We start from the raw sequence: 24,680 nt of genomic DNA on the forward strand, positions 1-24,680 counted from the left end.
TCTTTGGATATATTCTCAGAATTGGAATTTCAGTAGCATACTGTAGTTCTATTTTCAAATTTTGAAAATCTTCCATGCTATTTCCATAGTGGCTATACCAATTTACATTCCCACCAACAGTTCACAAGAATTCCCTTTTCCCCATTAACCAACCCAGCATTTGTTATCTCTTGTCATTTTGATCATGGCCCTTCAAACAGGCATGAAGTGACATCTCATTGTGGTTTTAATTTGCATTTCCCTAATGGCTAATGATGTTGAACATCTTTCCATATCTCCGTTGGCCTCTTGTATATCCTCTTAGGAGAAATGCCTATTCAAGTCCTTTGCCCATTTTTAATGGGTTATTTGTTTTTTCATTACTGACCTGTATAAACTTTTAATATATTTTAGATATTAACCCTTTATCAGATATATGGATTAACAAATATGTTTTCCCATTCTGTAGGTTGTCCTTTCACTTTATTGATGATTTCTTTTACCATATCAAAGACTTTTAGTTTGATGTAGTCTCACTTGTTGATTTTTTTATTACGTTGCTTGTATTTTAGGTGCCATCTCCAAAATTCTTGCCAAGACCCATGTCAAGAGGCTTTATTCCCATGTTTTTTCTTCAAGGAGTTTCATTATTTCAGGTCTAACATTTAAGTCTTTAAATAGATCATTTTGATCTATTTTTTGTGAGTGTTGTAAGATATGGGTCCAGTTTCATCCTTTACATGTGAATATCCAATTATCCCAGCACCATTTATTAAAGAGAGTGCCTTTTCTCCATTCAGTATTCTTGGTTCTCTTGTCACATATTAGTTTACCAAGTATTCTTGGGCTTATTTTTGGGCTCTTAATTCTGTTCCATTGGTCTATTTGTTTGTTTTTATACCAGTACCATATGTTTTTTATAACTGTAGCTTTATAGTTAAAGCCATTTGGGGTCTTTTGTGAATTTATATACATTTTAGGAATGTTTCTTTCTACTTCTATAAAAAAAATGCCATTGGAATCTTGATAAGGATAGCATTGAATCTACAGATGGCTTTTGGAAGTATTGACATTTTAATAATATTAATTCTTCCAATCCACAACCACAGGATATCTATTTATTTGTGTCTTCTTCAATTTCTTCCATCAACATCTTGTAGTTTTCATAGTACAGATATTTCACCTTCTTGGTTAAATTCCTAACTATTATGTTGTTTTTCATGCTACTATAAATGATATTTTATTTCTTTTTCAGAAAATTTTTTGTTAGTGCATAGACATGCTACTGATTTTGTATGTTCAGTTTGTATCTTGCAAGTTTACTGAATTCATTGATTATATCTAACAGTTTTGATTGAGTCTTTAGTATTTTCTATATATAAAATCCCATCATTTGTAAATAGAAATATCTTTCTTTACAGTTCTGACACATTTTTGTTTTCATGACTGATTGCTCTAGATGGGACTTTCAGTACTATGCTGAATAGGAGTGGTGAAAGTGAGCACCTTTGTCTTTCCAGATATTAGAGATATAGCTTCAACCTCTCACCAATGAGTGTATTAGCTGTGGGCTTGGTATATACGGTCTTTATAATGTTGAGTCATATTCCCTCTGTGCCTAATTTATTAAGAGTTTTTATCATGAATGGATGTTGAATTTTGTCAAATGTTTTTTTTTTTCTGTGTCTATTGAGATGATCATAGGATTCTTTCCTTTCATTCTATTAATGTGTTGTATTGCATTGATTGATTTGCAGATGTTAAACCATCCTCGCATCCCAGTGATAAATTCCACTTGATCATGATGAATGAACCTATTAGTGTGCTGCTAAATTTGGTTTGCTAGTATTGTACTGAGAATTTTTGCATCTGTATTCATCAGGGGTATCAGCCTAAAATTTTCTTTACTAGTATTGTCTTTTTTCAGTTTTAGAATAATGCTTCAGATTTTAAGAAAACCCAGAGAACACACTGTGAGTACCCAACACCAAATATGGTATAACACATATTGAGTGCTTAATAAGTATCTGCTTCCTGCTTGAAGAAGCCAACTCATCAAGGCCATTTCAGTGCACTATGTGGATTTTGGCAATCTGTTGGTGAAAGAATGTTTTTCCAAGGAAGGAAAATAATCTGTTGCAAAAGAAAATTTAATGTTTCTTCAAAATTTTAATGTTTTAACTACTTTAAATTAGTGTTGTTTCCCCATGTAGCCATTCTTCCTCAAGTAGCAAAAACGAGAAGAGCTTCCCCACTCTTTTATGCTCTGCAAAACCCATTTAAACACAGAATTACCATCAACTTTTAATGGAAATGCCTGGAGAAGAGAGGAAGGACCCTTGGGTTTCATGACACTGCATAAATAATTAAAGCTGATTGCAGGATAATTTTATATTTTTTATCATGAAAACTAAAATGAATGTAAACAATTTGCCTCTTTCAAGAAAATAATCTCAGTTTGACTTATTTCTGTTGAAGCTGGTCCTGTATTCAATAATGAAAGCTTAAAATCAAACAGAGATCAAGATGTCTACTCCTTCTGGTTTTCTTTCCTACTCCTCAGAGTTGTACAAGCCATGAGACCCTCTTCCTACACCCCCTATGCTAACTGAAATCCATTATAAAATTTTTTCTCAATATTCTCTGCTCTACTTTGCTGTCCATTCTGAGAACTGAAGCCAAACACTATCACAGTCATAGTCACTGCCCCAGCCAATTGATAGCTGATTTAATTTAATATTATACAAATTTCTAGTGCAATAGGATCTAGATGGTCCCTTGAATGCTGTTAAAACCAAATATACACCTAACTCCATGATACTATGTCCTAGCAACACAATGAACAGAATCCTATAATTCTGCTCCTACTCTAACATGAAATTTCATAACAAATACTGCCATGACCAAATATTTAATGAATACCAGAATGGAGAGACAAAGTAGAGTGCTATACTCAGGTAAAATAAAAAAGATCATGCTTACCACCTCTTTTTCAGAGCTTGCCAACTAACCGTAATTACTGGACATACAATAAGTAATAAATTTAATTAATGAAACAGTAGCATACAGGGCAGATTAAGGAAGATAAGGTCAAACTAGAAGACTAGAGCAGTAATTTACATGTAAACATGTGCTACAGGTAAAGTGACCATTGTGGAAATGTAAAAATGGAAGGGCAGCAAGAGATGTAACAAAGGAAGTAGAAAGTGAAGGAAGAAAGAAGAGGGTCATAGCTAACAATGAGGTCTCAAGAAACAGACTTGGAAGGAGGAACCAGTTAAGGAAAGTGATGACGATTGCTTCTTTGTTATATGTTTGATGTAATAATGTAATATTCAAGTAATAATGTCTATTAGAGAGGTGGAGAAATGGAACTGAGAGGGGTCAAAGTTAGAGATACAATTTGGAAAATCAGGTCCATTAAGTTGGTAGTAAAGTTCACAAAAGTAGAAAAATTGGGTAGGCTCTCCAAGTGAGAGAATGCAGTACTGACAGAACAGGAGGCTAAGGGCTAAGCTCTTCAGTCTGCTCATATTCAGAGGAAGAGGAAGCAGTTTTTGCTCATGCTATCTCTTCTAGGCAAAGCATTCTCTTCTACTTGACAGTTTTATGAACTTGTCTGCAACACTCAAGGGCTAGCAAAAATGGCACCTTACCTGCAGAATCTTCTCCAGCTCACCTGGGAAGAGTTCCTCGCTACCCAACTTATAATCCTAAAGTATGTTGTACAATAATCATTTCTACATCTCTTTTATCCATTAGACTGTGAACTCCACAGAGATAAAAATTTTGCCTGATTATTTTTTATATTCCTAGCAAGGTGCCTGGCACAGATAAACATTTAACTAAGTCTTATAAAATGCTCAGTGTCTAGCATAGTTGAGAAAAAAATGACCTGACCACTAAGAGGGGACCAAAAACAGCAAAATTTTGTGGAATAATAGTAATAATATGTGAACCTGACTTAAATGATGGGATTCTGGATACTGAAATGATGCAAGGAGACTCTGGGGGGCCTGGAAAGGGGGCAAATGCAGTCTGCATGTGGAAAAGATGGGAATTATGGTGGAACATGGGACAGACTCTGGAAGCTAGCCTCCAAGATTTCCTCTGATGATTCTCACCATATGGCATTCATGCCTTTACATCCCCTTTCACACTGAATAGGAAATTATGAAAATGATACTGGGTTACTTTCTAGGCTAGGCCATAAAAGACATTGCAACTTTTGCCTGAATGCTCTCTTTATCACTTATCTGGGTAACATAAGAGGATACTCTAGCAATCCTACTGAGAGTCCACATGGCAAGAAACTAAGGCTCCTTGCCAACAAGCTGCACTAATGTGGCAGGCACGTGTGTCAATCCCTGTGGAAGCAGATACTCTAGCCCCAATCAAGCCTTCGGATGACTGCAGCCCCAGTTGATGTCTTACTGCAACCTCATGAAAGAACTAGGGCCAGATTCCTGACTATAGAGACTGTATGAGATTATAAATGTTTATTGTTGCTTTAGGCTTTTAAATTTTGGAGTAACAGGTTACACAGAAACAAATAACTACTACCCTAAGGTTCTTTCTATTTCTCTAGATCTCTAAAAAAAGGAAGAAGATGATAAGGAATAGTAAATGATAATCGCTCTTACAGAGTAGACACTTGATTCTGCTGATAGATTGGAGACTGCCAAGTGGAGTGCACCTGACTCAAAACTAGGAGAACCAAATTGAAGTACCCATTTTGTCACTGGCTTACTCTGTGACTCTGATCAAGTTCATCCTCTTGAATCTCCATTTCCACCTGCCTAACAAAATGAGAATAATTATACCCAAACCATAGGGTTGTTGTGGGATTGTCTTAGACAAAATTTCTTGAGCACACATTATTATATGATCTAGCACATGGAAGATGTTCAACAAATATAAGTTAAATAAAAATCTAGAGAATGCAAAGAGAAACCAGCTTAAAAGGATAAGAAATAAGTGGAAGAAACTATTATAGAAGGTGAACCAAGAAATAATGAGATCCTAAAATTAGACTTCTGCATGACACAAAGCATTTCTATGCCAAGTCTTGTCTCCTACGTGTGGCAAAATAGGTCCATCTCACTTCTTCATCAAATTCCTTCCACGTTACCCAAATTGCTAAGTCTTTAGACACATATATCTTAATTCAAAATAATTAATTCTATCAATACATATTTAGTGAGTGTCTACTGTGTGACACATATTGTTTTTGATTCTAAGGATACAATGGTAAACAGAACAAACTTAAAGTAGATAAGGCTGAGATACACAGATCTGGGAAACAGTGTTCCAAGCAGACAGAACAGTAAGTGCCAAGGTTATGAGGCACGGAAGCCTGTGAAGTTGGAGTAAAGTTAGCAAGAGGAGAAATAGAAAAGATGGTGTCAGAAACAACAGAGTATAGGACCTTATAGACCACTATAATAACTTGATGTTTTCTATGAGTGAGATGGGGAGTCACTAGAGTGCTTTGAACAGAAGAGTAACATGATGTGACTTACCTTTTAGCAGGATCTCTTTAGCTGCTGTGTTGGGAATAGGCTGTAAGAGGGGAACATATCGAAACAGGGAGACTAGATGTGAGGCAGTTATAATTGACAATGGTAAGAATAAGTCAACTTCTAGAAATATTTTGAAGGAAGTGCGAACAGGATTTCCTGATGTACTAGATGGGAGTAAAAGAAAGGAACCAAGGATGACTTCAAGATTTTAGACATAAACAACTGAAAGAATGAATTGCAACTCATAGGATATGAGGTGAGAGGAGCAGATGTGAATGAAGAAGGATATCAGGAATTCAGTTTCAGATGTGAAGATTGAAATGCTTAATATATATCCAAGTAGTGATGACACATAAGAAATTGCATCCATAAATCCATAGTTCAGGGGAGAGTCCTGAGCTGGTGATATTCAGAAGATGTAGCTACAAACAGTGTGAAGTTGGGTGTAGTCACCAAGGTCATGTGAATGAGGATAAAGAAGACCAAGGATTGCATCAAGTCCACCATCAACAATAATGTGCTCCTTCCATTCACATCTCCATGTCTTCTCAGTTCTCCCTTATTTCACTTCTCTGGCCTCCCAAGATACTGCCCCCCACTCCTCAAATAAACCCTGAATGATCTTCTCCAATCCACTCTCTTATTAAACTAGAATCCACACTTAAGTCTTCCAATTTCTGGAATGATTTGGTTTCTCTCACTGTTTTCTTCATCCACTGACAAACAATGGGAGAACTGGTTATCAACCCGTGCTATCATCCCCATTATAGTTCAGCTAATGCATTTGAATTCTTCCTTCCCTTCTTTTCTGACACTTTGAGTTCTGGGCTTCTCTTTTGTGGTCATACCACTCCTCTTAAGAAAAACATCAAAGGGTTTGTAGAAAGGCTCTTTCTAATGGACATTAAAAACTTCTTACGGCAGCAAGTGTTGACCAGTCTTCTCCCTTGAATGCTACCTACAAGTAGGACATTCACAGCCATACGAATCTCTAATCACTATTTTTATTTCTCATCTTATTGGTAACTGCCACTCATCCTTCCTTTGAAGTCTGTAAATTCTATTCTCAGTGTAGTGTCTTCTCTAACTATTGGTTGCTATAGTCATCATCCCTTAGCACATTAACACAGTGTTTCTTAAGCCTGACCAACTCTGAGTCTACCTTCTGTATCAAATCTAACTATTTAAGTAGAGAATTTTTAATTCTGGCTAAAATAACTTTTTTTTTATTTTTTTTTAAAGTTTATTTATTTTTGAGACAGGGAGAGACAGAGCATGAACAGGGGAGGGGTAGACAGAGAGGGAGACACAGAATCGGAAGCAGGCTCCAGGCTCTGAGCCATCAGCCCAGAGCCCGACGCAGGGCTCGAACCCACGGACCGCAAGATCGTGACCTGAGCTGAAGTCGGACACTCAACCAACTGAGCCACCCAGGCGCCCCTGGCTAAAATAACTTAAAACAGGCATATGCATAATACTTATCTCCTTAAAAAATTATTCACAAACGTGTGAAGGTCTCATTTCAGATGCTTTAAAATAGGTAATTTTTTCTCCTTTTGAAAATGATAATGAAAAAATGATGAAAGTATAGCTGAACAAGATTAGGTGACTTCTCTAAAGCCATGATTCATAGTTGGACTCCTGGTTTAGTAACCTGTTAACAGGGACTGCCAGTCCAACCCAAGTTTCCAGGAAGGTCATAAGAATGCAGAGTTCAAATTGTATATCTACTCCTGTAATTTGTCCTTCCCTGCTGTCACTCTCATTATGGTTCAATTAACAGTAGAAGCCGGGAGCGACTTGATGAACATCTGTCGCATCCACCTGGAAATAATTCAATGAGGGTGCACCATGGGAAAACATGATGGGACGTCAGCCTGTTTTTTTTTTTTTTTTCCCATTTTGACACTGGGTGGCAAGAGCAATTCAGATAATGAAAGAAAGAAGGGTACTTCATCACCTGAAAATATTAGGTCAATTTCCAAGTATAGCATTCCACCACATATTTGAAAGCAATATAAAGATAATAACAAAAATGGATTAGAGTCATGAAGCTACATGATCACAATGGCATCACTGTTTTAGATCATATAAATATACTGTTGGCAGAAGCTGCTATCAAGCAAAGTATCACTGTCTAAAAAGTGTGTATGGTATAAAAGAATATATTTTTGAAATATCGCTTAAGCATTTCACAGGTTGTCCAAGGATGATCCGCAAATGGACAAAAACATGAAGGGTCATTAGCCTTATATTGTGTAGAATGAATGGAGAATGACAATCGCCACTTAAGAAAAGACTGGAATGAGCCACATCTCTGCATGTCTAAAATTCCCAAAGTAGACCCAGTTATCATTGGATAGACCTATAGATTCATTTTAAATGACCATTATTTGTTGATTTCTCCAAACTAGATAATTTCAATCCTCAAAAGAAAAGATTCCAAAAACAGTGAAAATCTGCTACCCAAGCCTACATAACTATTTGTTTAATAATCATCACTTTAAAACTGCTTTAATTAGCATATCTAAATAAAAAAATCTCTATTCATTTAAATCGTTAATTATTTTCCTCAAATGCTGTGCTCAATTATGTTTTTAAGACATCTGTTTGTAATGCTACTCCCATCCAGAATAAAGAGTTGAGATATTAGGCTTAAGAAAAAAGTCTACAGGAACCACAAACATTTCAGAATAAAAAAGAAGACAGCCAGTGAATAAATACAATTGCCTTCAAGCAATACAATGGGTAGTAGACAGACGGGGGAGGCAAACCACTATTCTCTACAGATGCTAGCACAGCAAGAAATGGGTTTAAACTGCAGGTGAGGAGACAGGATTCATTTTGGGCAGAGGAAAGATGATCTATCAATGTTCAACAATAGAGAACCATTATTATGAAGGACATGACTCCATTCTTTTCCTCAAATTGTTGTAAAACTATTTGCTGTGTGAAATTTTGTTGGAGTTCTCTTGTGTGAATTTAGCAACCCATATCTGGTGGACCCTCAAATCATTCCTCCAGATATGTGATTCTACTTGACAATTATACCAGAAATTTTCACATAGCCATAGAAACATTTCATAGACACTAAATAGGATAGATCTGAGCAAAAAATTAAGCAAGGGGGAAAAAAACACAGGATGCCTAGAATAACTTGAAAAAGCAAGATCTGTTTTAACACCGTCAGGGGTAAGGAACAGAACAGCACAAGTTGCTGCTGCTTTCAGTCACTTATTGTCACATCTAAAGAAATGGAGGCATGTGGTTTGTCATGCGAGCATGGACTGTGTGGGATCAGAGCACTTCCAGCCCACAGCCTGAGCCCAGGGTGGACATACCATGTCACATGGAGAGTCTGACTCTGGCAACTTAAGAACTTGTCATTTTGTTTGTTGTTAAACATTTAAGCTTGGTCACATAATTTCATGAACTCACATTTTCAAATGGGTGACAATTTAAAATCAATACAGTCAATTTAAATTTTAATTTAGTGCTTATACATCAAATGATTTTTCATAGAAGATAAGCCACATTTCTGGTGACTATTGAAACGAATCAGCTAAAAACAGCATAACATCTCATCAAAACCCAATCTATGTCTCTATTCTAAAAGAATGACAATTAAGCATATTAGAAAAGTAATATCTGAAATATTGGGCCTGCCCTCCTTCTCTGCCTCCCACCCTCCTTCCTTTCATCCTTCTCTCTCTCCTTTCCTCCTTCTCTGCTCCTTTCCTTTCTGTCTCTCTCTTCCATGCTGTCTCTGACTAGGAGAAAATATTAAAATGAAGAAAGAAGGAAAACAAATTAACAGGAATTCTGAACACCACTCAAATATAGAGCTCATTATAATTGAGTGATCTATCTCCTCAAGAGCTAGGTAAATTGACCTAGGTTCAAGAGAGGATTTAGCACTCTCATTAAAAGGCATTTTAAAGAAAATCTGGAAAAGAATCATCACACTGATACAATACTAAGAGCCTTTACGTGAAAGGTAACAAGTAAGAACTGGCATCAACCCGTAAGAAAGGTAATCAGGGTGTGCTTTAGAAGATCCCTCAACCTTTCCCTATATTTAAACTCTACCAATTCCCTAAATGCCCAGATGCACATTAGTAATGTGGGCACAGTTCATTCATTCATTTAATAAGCAGTTATTAACAGTCTACATGCCAGTGACTGTGGTAAAAATAGGAGTGCCCTGCCCTCCATTGATACTGAGGAAATTAAGAAGTAAAGAAACACTTGTGCAAAATTCTTTTTCAGAGTGATAAATGCTATAAAGCAAACAAAACAGGGTGGCATGATAGAAAGTAATGATGGGAGTAATGACTGGGTGGCACACAGGAAATGCTTCCTTAAGAAAGTAACATTCGAGCTGAGACTTGAATGGTAAAAAGGAACCATCCATGGTTCTGGGGAAGGGGAGCATAGTAATGTAAGCAGAGGGAGAGTTATTGCAAGATCACAGGGCGGGGGTGAGGTTGATATATTTGAGGGTAAAAAGGTGCTCACTGAGGTTGGATCATAAGGAATGAAGGAGACAGTGATGAGAGAAGAGGTGGGTTAACAGGCAGGTCATATGCGGCTTTTTAAAATCCTGATAAGTAGTTCAGATTTATTCTAAGATAATAGGGGGCCAGTGTAAGGTTTTAAGCACTGAGTGAATAGATGATATGATCTGATATATACTGGGAAAAAAGATGCTTAAATTTTACTCCAGATATACCCACTCTTCGCTATATATATATAGGAATAAAACCCAAATAGGTTAAAAAATACATACATAAACATACAGAAAATCAAAGAGATGTATCTCTATGGATAAGCAGTAAGTAAAGTGAAAGCCATAAAATGCTGATCTCCATGTTAAGAAGTAGCAGAAGTGGCCAAACTTTCATCTACTGATGCACAAAGGAAACTAAAAATGCTTTATGTAATATAACAGACCAAAGTGAAGCTAATTATTTGAAACCAGTACCTGGGAAAGTATTTCCCATATTTAGAAAAGAGACTAAAAAATAAAAACCCTTACTGACCATCACTTGGGTTATGGATTATAGAAAATGTTGATAAGAGGGATGAAACAGATACTAGCAACCAGGAACTGAACCAAGGTGGATGGATCTCCCATATCTCCTTCCATGGCTGGATCTCCCATATCTGCAATATCACTCCAAGTCAGGAGCACAAAATACTACCACAAAACTCTCAACAGAGATGGGTAAGTAAAGAGAGAGAAAGAGATTACTGAACAACTTCTCATTAAAAATGACCCAGCTGCTTTGCTTTTTATATATTCACTTCCAAATTTCCCTTGTCATCTTTCCTTCCTTTCCCTTTCTAGGCTTGGCAAAGAGCATCATGGAAGCATGTGGAAGCAGGGCAACAAAGAAGAGTGAGTCCATGGTGATGTGCAGAGAGAAAGTGGGGCAATGCAGAGGAGAGCATCAACAGAGACAGGAAGGTGGTGGAAGAAGTGATGTGAGATTGGGAAGTGGGCTATTGAGCAAATAGATTAACTGGGAGAGCGAGGAAGTAAATATATCAAAGATAACAGGAGCCATTTCTTACTGTCTAAGAAGAGACTTAAAATATGGAAAGAGGGAAGACTGAGAAGAATTGTCAGATATTCAACTGGAATTTAAATAAATAAATAATTTAAATAAATACACACAAGTAAATATACATAAATATAGATATATAATTACACACACACATATATACACACACATACATATGTATTTATTGTGTATTGGGGTTTTTTTGTCTAGCTTTGTCAGCTAAGAGGAAATGACATGCCTCTTAAGAGCAAGACATCCAGTCATCCTAAGAGCAATGACATTCCAGTGGCCATGAGCACACTGAGTACCCTGACCTGGCTTTGAAATACCAACCTCCAGGAAAAACAGCTGATTACAGGAGGGGTCAGGAAAAGTACAAGATGACAAAATGAGCCTAGAACATCCAGATATGCCAGAAAGTAAGGAAGTACTCAAAGAATGAGGGGGATATGGGGTGCCTGAGTGACTCAGTCAGTTAGGTGTCCAACTTCGGCTCAGGTCATGATCTCATGGCTCATGGGGTCAAGCCCCACGTCGGGCTCTGTGCTGACAGTTCGGAGCCTGGAACCTGCTTCGGATTCTGTGTCTCCCTCTCTCTCTGCCCCTCCCCCAATCTTGTTCTCTCTCTCTCTCTCTCTCTCTCTCTCTCTGTCTCTTTCTCTCTGTCTCTCTCTCTCAAAAATAAATATACAATAAAAAAAAAATGAGGAGGATATATCAAAAGGTTACAAACAAGTTTTATGAGCTACCATAGGCCAAATCTAGGACAATCTGAGAAAATAAATAGTGAAAGTACAGAATTACACCCTTTTGAATAAAATAGGAATCCATGAGTCCTTGCTGATATAATTAAAAAAGATTAAAAAGACAAAACTGGGAGAGAAGAGAGAATTCTTTCTCACAGCAAATGCTACTCCACACATGTAAAAAGGATGATGGAACTAGACAGTCACCATTTGGCAATCATGACAGCGGTAGCTAATACAAGCAGCAGTATCCGTGAATGCCAGACCTGATCAGGGAAGATTTAGCATCAAATAGGACTATCTCTCCATAAAATGCTAATCAAATACAAAGGGAAAATAGTTTTAAAAGTAAGAAACCTAGCAGACACGATCTTGATCAGATAATGAAAGCTAGTATCAGCAGTGATTTTGTGATTCAACGTGATTTATTCCTGATTTCATGCACTGAGAAGAACACAGAAATATTTACTTATTTATTTATTTTTATTCTTTTTAATGTTGTATTTTATTTGAGAGAGACAGAGAGACAGAGAGAGAGAGAGGGAATGGGGGAGGGGCAGGGACAGCAGGAGACACAGAATCCGAAGCAGGCCCCAGGCTCTGAGCTGTCAGCACAGAGCCCAATGTGGGGCTCAAACTCACAAATGGTGAGATCATGATCTGAGCCAAAGTCAGATGCTTAACCGACTGAGCCACCCAGGCACCCCAGAACATAGAATCATTTCTGTGGTACCCTCCCAAGAATACATGGCTTGAGTTTGGTCATGGGACAACACTGGATGGATCCATGGTAAGGATCATCCTACAGAACTAAGGCCTGTATTCTTTAAGCTTCTCAAAGATAGAAGAGACAGAAAAAAGGTGGCAGAAGGGCTCCAGATTGAAGGAGAACATTAATACCTGGCAACTAAATGTAATACACAATCCTAGCTTGCATCTGGGCCACACAGGACAAGGAGATCTTGATGGGGCAAATGGGCGAAATTTGAGTGAAGACAGTAAGATGAGTAATAGTATTGTACCCATGCTGACTTCCTGACCAGGAGGGATGTACAGTTTTAATAAAGAGAATGCCCTTGTTTGGGTGCAGGTACACACTGGAGTATTTAGGGATGATGAGCATCATGTCAGAAAAAGACTATAGACATACATATACACACAGAGAGTTGGGGGGGGGGGGAATACAACAAAATGTTAACAGTTAAGAAAAGTTACTTAAGGAGATGCAGTTTTTTTACTGTTCTTTTAACTTTTCTGTACATTTGAAACAATTCCAAAATTGTTTCAATTACATATTAAAATTTTCTGACCAAAATTCCCTAAAAACAGGAAGAAATTTCATGGTAAGAAAGACAAGCAAATATCTCAGCAAATAAAAGAATTCACTTTAAATAAAATTAATTTTGTGTCAAACTATAAAAATATCTAGGATGCCCTTTTATTATAAAATAAAAATAACTTTTAGTAAAAATGGAAATAAATCATGAAACAAAGACAGGCATGAGTTACATTAAAAGATATTATGGGAAAGTACAAAATCAAAACCGTGGAGATTGCTGCCATAACAAGTTACCACAAGCTTAGCAGGTTAAAACAACACCCATAATCATCTAACAGTTTCTTTGGGTGAGAAATCTAGGCATAGCATGGCTCAACTGAGTCCTTGGCTCCAAGTCTCATAAGACTGAAATGCAGGTATCAGCATGGCTGAGTTCCTTTCTGGAGGCTCTGGGAAAAAATCCACTCTTCTAGCTCATTCAGATTGTTCCCAGAATTCAGTTTCTTACATTAAGACTGAAGTCCCTGTTTACTTGTTGGTGATCAGCTCAGGGCCACTGTCCTTAGCTCCTACAGTCTCTCTCTGTATTCCATGTCTATGTGCCCATGCATGTCAGAACCATTCTCAAACTTAGACTCTCTCTGATGCCCCACCTCTTACATCTCTTGTGCCTTCCTCTTCTGTCACATCATTCTGTTTTAGTGAGGGCTCACATGACTGAATAAGGCTCCTTGGATAATATAGGACCGTCTCCCTATTTTAAGGACCATGCATTGATTAAATCTACAAAACTCCCTTTTGCCATAAAACATATCCCTAGGGATAAAAGTGTGAGCATCTTTTAGGGGCTATTATTCTGCTATAACAGAAATTTTTAAAAATACAGTCAGTATGGATTGTGTTATGGGCCTCAATTCTTCATCTTTCCCTGGGGTTGTATCCTTTGTCATCATCTTTGGAATTGCTCCCATAAAACCAGAATATATCTCCATACTCCTTGACTTTGGGCTCAGCCAACACGAATCACTATGTCCAACAGAAGAAGTAGAAATGGTAAAAGACTAAGCCTCAAGAAATTTTGACTGTTTCCATTTGCCCTCTGATACCTCTACAATCACCATGAGAACATCTCTCTCTAGCCCCCTGGTTCAAGGAAGATGAGAAACACGTGTTAAAAAGCCACCCCAGTGGAGTCCAGCCAAGATCAGCTGATTTCCAGCTCACCCACAGACAGATAGATAAGCAATCATAAGAGATAGTTGTTTTAAGCCACTGAACTGGATGATGATTTGAAGGAACGATAGCTAACAATATGATGAGATAAATGCTAGTCCACATACAATCAAAGAATTAAATAATCAGAAAGTATTATAAGAAATCCAGCAAGGACAAAGGGTGAAATAGCAACAAGGTGCAGTTCAGGGACACAGAGGGTAGAATGAAGGGCTATATAACATGCAATTGACAGTGGTTACAGAAAAAAGAAGATAGGGAATAATGGACAGGAATACTTAGAGATAATAGATGGGAAGTTGACACTATGAACCCACAGATTAAAGGGATATGTTGAGTATCAAGCAACAAAATGAAAAATTAATCCATATCTGAATATATCATAAAAAACTATAGAACATAACAAACAGAGAAAAAAGACTCTATTCTCAGAATGAAGAAATGATCTCTAATTGAACAATTATTCTGACAACAGAGTTTTCATCAGCAACAACAAAAATACATAGCACTACCTTTAAATAGTTGAGAAAAAAATAAATTTATGTCTCCAATTTATAACCAGATAAATTATCACTTCTGAGTTCAACAAATTTAAGCATACAAATACAAGGAAATTTCAACAAAGAGAGAGAAAACACTTCAGAAAGAAAAAAATTGAAAATAAAGGGATAGGATATAAGAAGTAACAGTGGGCACAAAATACTGATGAAAATGAATCAGTAAATTAAAATACAATAAAATATTAGCTATAACATATTTATTTTTATGCCTAAAAATAGATAAAACCATCTTTTATTCATTGCCAAGCAACATATGAAAAAATGTTCAACATCACTAATTAGGGAAATGAAAATTAAAACCACATTAACAGCCCAATTTTATACTTCTCAGACTGAAAAAAGTTTTAATTATCTGATATTATAGTTTTGCAATAGGGAATTCTTACAAACTGCTAGTGGTAGTGTCCACTAGTATAACCCTTTGAGAAAATAGGCATCATACAGGAAAACTGAAAATGCAGAATATCCTGTATCCCTGCAATCTCACTTCTAAGTATCTTACATTATTTGCTTTATTTTTCTCTTAGGCATATTAGAGAAATCTTTCAAATGTACTCACAGAAAAAAATAACCCAAAATGATCATGATATCACTGTTTTAATAGCAAAATATGGAAACAACCTAAATGGCCATTCAAAAGAAAATGGATAAATCATCTTTAGTGTAGTCATACAATACGGTATTATACAGCTGCAAAAATCAATGAACTAAAATTACATTTATCAACACAGAGAAATCTCGAAAAACATAAGGTTGAGTGGAAAAGCAAATTGTAGAATGATGCACAAAGTATGAAACCATTTATGTAAAGTTTAAAACCATCACACAGCATAATATATTTTCCCAAATGCATATATATGCAGGAGTAGTGCAAAACTACATACTGGAATTTCGAACACCAAATTAAAGAGGGTAGTGTTTAACTCAGCAAAGGGATGAAGAAAAATGAGTTTGAAACAAAGAACATGAGAAGTTTCCAATGTAAAAAAAAAAAGTGTCATAGTATTTAAAAAACTGAAACATATATAGAAAATTATTAAGATTTGATAAAGCGTGATCGTATATACGCAAATGTTCTATTATTTCTTTTACCTTTCTGTAGTTCTCTAATACTCTGTCACAAAAATATCTGAACGTTTTTTCTAGAGAAAGACCATTCGGCTTATTTCAGTAAAGAATGAAATGCAATCTCGGAGGGCATTTTAGTGCATTAGCCCTCCCAAGGATGGACGCATTTGCAGAAGACAACTGCAGAGAGCAAGGCTGCATTTATAGTCATAAAACACTAATGGATAACTATCAGGCTCTCTAGTCCCTACACAGTTTACCAGGAAGGCAGGGTGGGGACAGGACTTACCCACACTCCACAAATCTCTCTAGCAAGAAGACTTCCTGTTCTGTCCATTATTAAGTCTGGCCATGGTTAGGTGAACTCACCACAACAATTATCAACTTCAATAACAATTAAAATAAGACCATTTATTTCAAGCCTTTAGGGAAGCACTATTGTGTCTTGAAAAAAGTACACGTTTAGGAGCCAGAAAGACTCTGGTTCAAATGCTGCTCCCCAAATTATTTATCTAACTCCTTTCCTCTTCTTTGAAGCTCTAGAACTCTCATCCTCAAAATAAGGTAAACACATTACTCCACTTGCAGGATACAGTGAAGAGTAAATGAAATCACATATACAAAACGGATAGCATCTAGTAAGCACTCAGTATATCTTAACCTTTCTTTGACTAACATTGATGTTAACAAACCCAAAATGCTTCAAGAACCAGATATATCATCTGGGGGTGGGGAGGATGTGTTTTATAATGAAGAAAATGCAAGTCTTTGCAACCTAGGATATCAAACTACATACGTTATATGATGATCTCAGTATCAATCTCCTCAGCTAGGAAACAAGAGTAAAAAAATTTAACTTACAGAGTAACTGGGAGACTCAGAGACCCTAAACATTAAAGTGCTGGGCATAAATATGTATTCACTTGATAAACAGTAGCCGCTACTATTGTTGCTGCTGTAATATTATTCTCTAAAAACTGAGAAGAAAAGAGAAAGAAATTGGGAATTTGTGATCTCAGACTGAGAAATTAATTATGAATTTTGAAACCACTAAAAATCTTGTTCAGTCTAATGTGTCTCTGCACAAACTTTCAAGAGAATAAGAACATTTCATCCTCAACAAAACTTTGCATAACGAAAACCCCTACAGCTTTCTCAAAATGATTGGCAGACTTACTCCTTGGCAAAAAGTGAACAGAAATATATAATAAATGCTTAGGTCTTAAGTCTTCATTGCTTTCAACAAATACATTCAAAGGAGCATAATAAAATCTAAAATTAAGATTTTAAAATGAGAAGCATTCTTGAGAAAGTTATTAGAATTTCTACTGTATCCCCAATTTAGCATGTCTTTTTATTACATACTCTTTGTTATTTTTCAAATCTCAAGAACCACCCAAAAGTATATATTATATTTTTGTTCTCAAAATATGGTCTCCAGACAAGCAGCACCTGGAAACATGTTAGAAATGCAAGTTTTAGGGCCTTACCCCCAAAATACTGAATAAACACAGCCATCTGTGTTTCACAAGCCTTCCACGTGATTCTAATGTGGGCTCACACAGAGAAACACTGGGTTACATAATAGGAGATACCCAGGGTCCAAATCTCAAGGAGAACAGCCCAATGTACTGCCCTGACCGTATCTGCCAGAGGTAGTTGCGCAAAGAGCTTGGCCTCAGCCTGGATTAGAAGACCTCTAAGGGCCCTTACACCTCTGATGCTATAAAAAATGGAGTCTATACTCAAAGAAAGTTCTTCAGATCACATTGAAGGAGGTTCTACGTAATGACCCTTCCAGCCCAAATTTTTATGACAGACAACACAGAATGTCATGAGAATGTTCAGATGCACATCATAACTTTGACAAATGTTTTCCTGTAAGAACTGATATATAAGGCCAGGTTGGGCTGCACGGTTTTAGAATTCCAAATGTTTACTTCTGATGTATTCATTCAATCTAAATAAAAGCCTGAAGCAGGAAAAGACCCTGCTGGAGTCTAAGGTAAAAGTCAAAGTCATGTCCAAGAATCTCAAAAGCCAATGATCTGCTTATATGCTCTTCGATTGGTTTTGATAGGTGAGACTTAGATAGACAGTCTCACATGGACAATGACAAAAAGTCCTGATCAGGCTCAAGTTTCTGTGCTCCTACTGAGAATCAACTGACAATCATATCCGTGCATCGCTTATTCAGGTTTACTACAGAGAAATCTCTTAAAGGAACATTAATATACTGTATATGAAAACCTGCATATTTTACCGTTTCAAAGTTAACGCTAACTCCAGACATATATCCACCTGTTTCTAAACGGGCTACTAAAGACTCTCTGAAAGGCACGGTGCCCCTCCCAGGAATATGCATCTCCTTAGCTCCAGGAGAAAGAACATATCTCCAAAGCCCCCCAGATATCCTTTGCCCTTTCAGCTTATTGTCTGTATCCATCAAAAAGAGGCTTCCAGAATTCCAAAGTTTGCCTTCCAGACAGTTCTAGATGGAGCTAAAGTCAAGCATCCCTCAATGCATACTCATATCCTTCATGGAAGGCCCACCCTCAGATTCCACAGGCCAAATGTGACTTTCTCATTCTGTGACTATTCTTGCTTCTCCATGACTTTATGAACATAGTGGCACCTTGGCCAGCAGCACAGTCTTTTTCTAATTAGGGCAGCAGACCTCCTTGCCAGAAGGTTGATTCCAAATTAAAGTGATTCCATTTATTTCCATCCAAACTAACATGTGTTCACAATACATCTTCATTCCCACCTTTAATTCAGCAATAAAACTTTCTCATGGGGTGTGTGTGGAGGGGAGGAGTACTATAGGAAAACTCTCACATGAAAGCTTTTCACATGTGTCTCCTGTGACCAGAGTTAAACTTTATGCAAACTCTAAATAAGCTATGTGGCTACATATAGATCCAGGATGTATAAAAACTGAAATCTCAATTTTTCACCATTATTTTTGTTGTTGATATTTATTGTCCATCAATAGGGTCCTAGGAAAGAGAGTTGCCGGTAAATTCTAATGCTGTCCTAAAGTTAATACGGGAATCTGTGTATCATACACTGCACACTGTGCTTTAGCATGTGATTTTTTTCTCATATGCCAAACTCTGATCATATTCTTGCTGAATTCTACATCATATGAATAAAACAGTTATATCCCAGTAGGGCAATTTTCAATGTATAATTATGATGATGTCTTTGTTGCTTGCACTCTGTATGAATTACTAAGTAGGTTAAAATGGAATCATGAAGTGCTTTTTAATAAAACAAGGGCACCTATAAACTATTTTCATGTTGATTATTTGGCATCAGCTTCATAACTAAAGACAATCAGGCAGGTACTGGGGTGTTACTCCTGCTTCTTGTAATATATAAATTTCATTATCAAATTACTGCAGCAGAAAATGTATTCATTTCTTTAATGAGCAAAATGATTGCATTTCCCGGTTATGGCTCCTTTCCTACATGACATTACGCATAAAAGAATCCTAAGAGTGGCTTTCAGACATTTGTCTCAGTACTTGGTATCTCCTCTGTCACTATATTTAGATTCCTATCAGAACAGGCAATGCCTTGGGGCGTTCACTCTCTCAAGCCCAAGTCACTGTCAATGTGCATACTCATAGCAATGAAGGCCTCACTTTATCAGGAAGACTCTATACTCTTTTTTTTTTTTTAATTAATTTATTTATTTATTTATTTTTTAATATATGAAATTTACTGTCAAATTGGTTTCCATACAACACCCAGTGCTCATCCCAAAAGGTGCCCTCCTCAATACCCATCACCCACCCTGCCCTCCCTCCCACCCCCCATCAACCCTCAGTTTGTTCTCAGTTTTTAACAGTCTCTTATGCTTTGGCTCTCTCCCACTCTAACCTCTTTTTTTTTTTTTTCCCTTCCCCTCCCCCATGGGTTTCTGTTACGTTTCTCAGGATCCACATAAGAGTGAAACCATATGGTATCTGTCTTTCTCTGTATGGCTTATTTCACTTAGCATCACACTCTTGATTTGACAGCTGGTGATAAGCATCCATCATTAGTAAAAAGAGAAAATCTCTAGTTGGTCTCAGGAATCTAATGAGTATTCCCAGAGCCAAGATAAAGGACAGTGACAGGAAGATGTTTGACTACCTCCTGCACTCACCACAGTTCCCTCACCAGGCTATCCACATCACAGCCAGTATCAGGGATGGTCCATATACTCTTTTTGTGTATACAACATATCCTAGGATTGTCTAAGATCCTAAGAAATCAGTAGGAACTTTCAGTTTAAGCTCCCAAATGTTCAGGATAATTTTTGATGACCCCTATCTCTTCCTCACCATAGCCACAAGAAAATATTTGCATGTTTAGCATAGTTATCTTCTTTGGAAACATGATAAATTCATGCTTGAAGAGTACCTACATCTACTCTGGAAGAAACACAAAAGCACATCTTGCCTTTGTGTACTACTGTGCAACTCCTTTCCTAAACCAAAGTTTATAATAGGCTAACACACCATTCCATTATGTAATTGCTTATAATAGTGCCTTTCTGATTTTATTCCTTTCTAATATGGAATCCCAGAAAATAAAAAGAATCTGTATCTAAACAATGACTTTTCTACCTGGCTCAATTATGCTTTTGTGATTAAAGGTTTTCATGAGGCAGAAACCAAAATAAAAGAGTGTACAAAATCTTGTTTAAAAAACTTATTTAAAATCTACACACCTCTTTCTGCCACAGTGTGAAATATGTTTCCCCAGATGCTGCAAAGTTTAAAAGAAAAATCTTTTGCTCTTATCATGGCTTCTAGTCCTTCCCTAGAGCAGAATTTAGGACCTGGCCTTGGTCCTAAATTATTGCACTACCTCTTTCACTAAACATAACAATTCCCACTGTTACACCTTCCACTGAGCTCTTCATCTCTTCCAGAAACCTCCCTTCCCTGCTACTCACCTATTCAAACCTCTTAACCCTTTCACCCCCTCCATGATGGTGTGCTCAAGTTCTCCACTGCACAAGGAACTCTCCCTTTTCTCGTGATTCTCTAATCTGTATGATCTTGTTTCCCCCTCTCACATCCAAAACTTATTCTTTTCTCCCTCTGCCCTGGACCACATCTGAGGTTGGAGTTGATAAATACATCCATGTCCAGGTTCAAGTTATCTAAAAGCAGATACTGAAATAGAGTTGAGCTACAAGAGATGTACTAGGTATCAATACCTGTGAAAGGAAGAAGGAAGAAGTGGTCAAACTGAAATTCTTGCTTGACAAAGACCTGGCCACCCACCTTGGAGCTCTAGAAAGAACATCACTGGTAAAGTTGTACCATGTGGAGATCTGACGAGCAGGCCATCCTCTGTTCATTTTCCCAGCTCAGGCATCAGATGACTTCAGGCAGGCAGGCTCTTTGTAGCTGAGGCAAATTGAAGTAGCTGGCAGTTGGAGGCTTCCACCAACCACACTTCCTGCAGCTGGCTGTTGCCTAATAGAGGGCTCACCTCCATGTCTGCCTCAGTGGCAGTCACCTGTTCAAGCTCAGATGCAATCCTGACCTTTCTCCTATGAACTACCTTCTATAAGTTCCCAGTTCCCTTACTAGGTTACAATAGGAAGCGTTAGGAGAGCAGCAGAAAAGGAGAAGCCAGGGTACCTCTTTCTCTGTCTCTCTGATGAGTGGGTTTTCCTTCCTGATTCCAGCTCCTGCCTGAACATCCTGCGCTCTGTAGCAACCAATAGGCAGGCCAGCCACAACTGCAGTCTCCACCAAGTACACCTAGCTCCTGGGCTTTGGCTACATCTCTACCTCCTCTTATTTCTCCAGACTTAGGAAAGGTAGTAGCTTCCAGCTGCCACCTTATAGCTCCCACATTGTCTATTGATTGGCTTCTCAGATCTTCCATCACCTATGTTACCAAATCCCTATGTTAAATTCTCTATGCTCAAATATCTAGAATAATTTTTGTTTGCATGATCGGACCCTATCTGATACAATTTTCTCAGAAACAAAACCATATGCAGAAGCTCAACATCTAAAAATGATTGAAGTCATGGAGCTCTGGCCAAAGAGGGTGGGTGGAAGCACTGTGCTCTCTGTCCCAGAAAAACCTCTGGGCTCTCAGAACACAGTTGGCAATTCACAATGGAGGATCCTCAATTCCTACTTTACACATTGCTCCCACAGCTGGGGACATGGGGACCCGACATGGTTGTTGGGTCACAGAATCATGCAACCTGGAGTAAATCCCCAGAGTTCAAAGGGCACTGAGTGCTTCTAGGAGAACAAGGAGTACTCTAGCACCCAACCATATGACAATACCCACATAGGCATCCATCTCAGAACTGTCAAAGTGCCTTCTTTGGATACCTCCTCACCCTCCCAGTACAGAGAAACAGTCTTACTAACACATGCACCTTTTATCTACAACCAGGTGGTAAGTTGCTACACACGGATCATCTTCAGATACCCATAATAATAGGCGCAATGCCTCCCTTATACCATTGCAACTGCCATTGGTTCTTCATACATCTGTTTCTTCCATTGGAGTATGGTAATAATGCTGCCTTATTTATTGAACTCTGCCCATAAGAAAGTGCATGGCATATAGTCAATTCTTATTAATTTTCTGTTGAACGCTTAAAAATTATTTAATTATTTTTCCATTTTTATGGTTTACCTATGCATGTGGAATGGTTATGATGCAGGAGAAAAGGACAATGGGACATTCATGAACCTGATTTCATTATGGGGGATAAGCATATAAATATAAATATGATCACAGAGAACTTTAGATGGAGCCAGGATTCCTCTTGGGAAATGTAAGAAATGCAATCTTTAAACAGACATGCTAAAATTCTAACATTCCCCCCAACAGGCATCAATAACTGTAACAATGGGACATTGCCTTACTTCAAATGAATGATTACCCTTGGCAATAGAAGTATAAACAGTGCTTTTAAATATGTTAAGTTAAATGAAATAAAAGAAAGCTATGTCTTAGTAGGAAGCAAAAGAAAAAGCAAAAAGAAAGAAACCACTTGGTATGAGGGAACAGTTATTTTTCTCAGCTTCAAAATTACATTAACATTTTTTTTGGAAAAGGGAGACCTTGCCAATATGTACCTGATTAGAGTCCATTATTCAGGAAGGAAAAAAAAACTTTTTGAATAATTATGGCACATGAAGGACTGTGCTTGATGCTTGCACATATATTTTCTTGTCCAATCCCTAAAATCAGTCTGTGAAATACAGTATTGCTCCACTTCATGGAGAAAGAAACAGACACCTGTAAAGATGAAATTCCTTGTCCAAAGTCAAGTAGTAAAGTGACAGGATGGAGATTCAAAGCCAAAGCATTCTGATGTCAAAACCCCATATTTCTTCACTCACAGTGTTCTGTGATTTGGGTGAAATTATTGCTCCTTTAGTGAAAACATTTTATTATTTTTGGAAATGCTTTCCCATAGAGAAGAGAAATTTACTTTGCATTCCACTTTCAAATGTCATTTTTAGGAACACAGCTCAGTTTTTGTTCTCCTAATAATCCTGAGGTAGAAACTAGGGGTCTCATTTAGGGCATTTTTCCCTGAAATCACCTCACTAAATAATTTTTCTAATTATTGCTTTCTTGGTAAGATAATATCTGCTAAATGCATGCCTATTTGTGAACTGATATTCATCCACTTATTAGAATTAACCTATCTTTGACCCTCATAATGGGACCAGATTGATATAGTTGAAATTAATGAGTCAATTATTTTTGGACAAGGTACAAGGAACACAGACTGTTTCACACGGTTAGCACCTCGTGGTGTTCTTCAGTTTCTGTGTAGCTTTTGACACCCATAAAATAACCCGGTGCAGTTTTTTTCCTCCAACTTAACAATGATGAATACTGATATTTTCCCAAAAACACAGAAATCATTTGGATGACAAAGTAAGCGATAATGCAAGAGTGCAAGCTATTCTTTAAAAACAATTGTCTTTAAATCCTTTTATTTGACAAATTCAGGCTTCCACAGACTTAGCTGCCTCAGAGTGTCATTTTTACAGTTCAATTAGCCTTCTAGGAGGACTGAGGTCCCATTATTGGTGAAACAGGAGACACTGACAAATTCTCAAGACTAACATGGCAAAAATCTAGAAATCTCCAGAACCATTGAGAAAAACTTTGTCATGATAGTAAGTATGATATTCCATATAAATCTACTTACATGAACTGATCTTTTCATTTCTTCAGACAAAATCTAAATATATGTATTTGTAGAAGGTCAGGGTCCATACACTTGCCAGAGTGAAGAAAGTTTTGGTTATTTTTCTTTAACATATTTTCTCCAGTTTTATGGATTACCTACTACCTGTCCACTGATGATTTCCAAATAGGTTTCTCTGGCTGATTGCTAGTCTAAAATCCATACTCAAATATTCAGCCACCTACAAGATAGCTGTGTAACCTGTAGACATCTCAAACTCCTCTCCCCATGTGACAACCCACCCAGAACAATAAAGCCAAGATTTGGCTTTTTGTGTGGCAAGACCCTGAATGACTCTTTCCTGTTTTTGCGTTTAGGTATGTTGTCACTTATATAATGAGTGCTCATTACCTTAAAAGGGGAATGATAGTAAACATTAAATATATAAATTTAAAATATTTGTAGGCAAATTATGGAGTCAGTCAGCTTGCGTTCAAATCCTGGCTCTGACACTTTTAATTGTGTGACTTTGGCCACA

General features: G+C 37.3%; 1 protein-coding gene across 2 annotated transcripts in view; it reads right to left on the reverse strand.

The window, feature by feature from the left end:
* The window catches only part of THSD7B (thrombospondin type 1 domain containing 7B), a 1,116,594-nt gene that overhangs the window by 780,541 nt on the left and 311,373 nt on the right, over positions 1-24,680 (reverse strand). The window lies entirely within an intron of this gene.

This window comes from Neofelis nebulosa, chromosome 2 (genome assembly GCF_028018385.1).
Source record: "Neofelis nebulosa isolate mNeoNeb1 chromosome 2, mNeoNeb1.pri, whole genome shotgun sequence".
Classification (NCBI taxonomy): domain Eukaryota; kingdom Metazoa; phylum Chordata; class Mammalia; order Carnivora; family Felidae; genus Neofelis; species Neofelis nebulosa.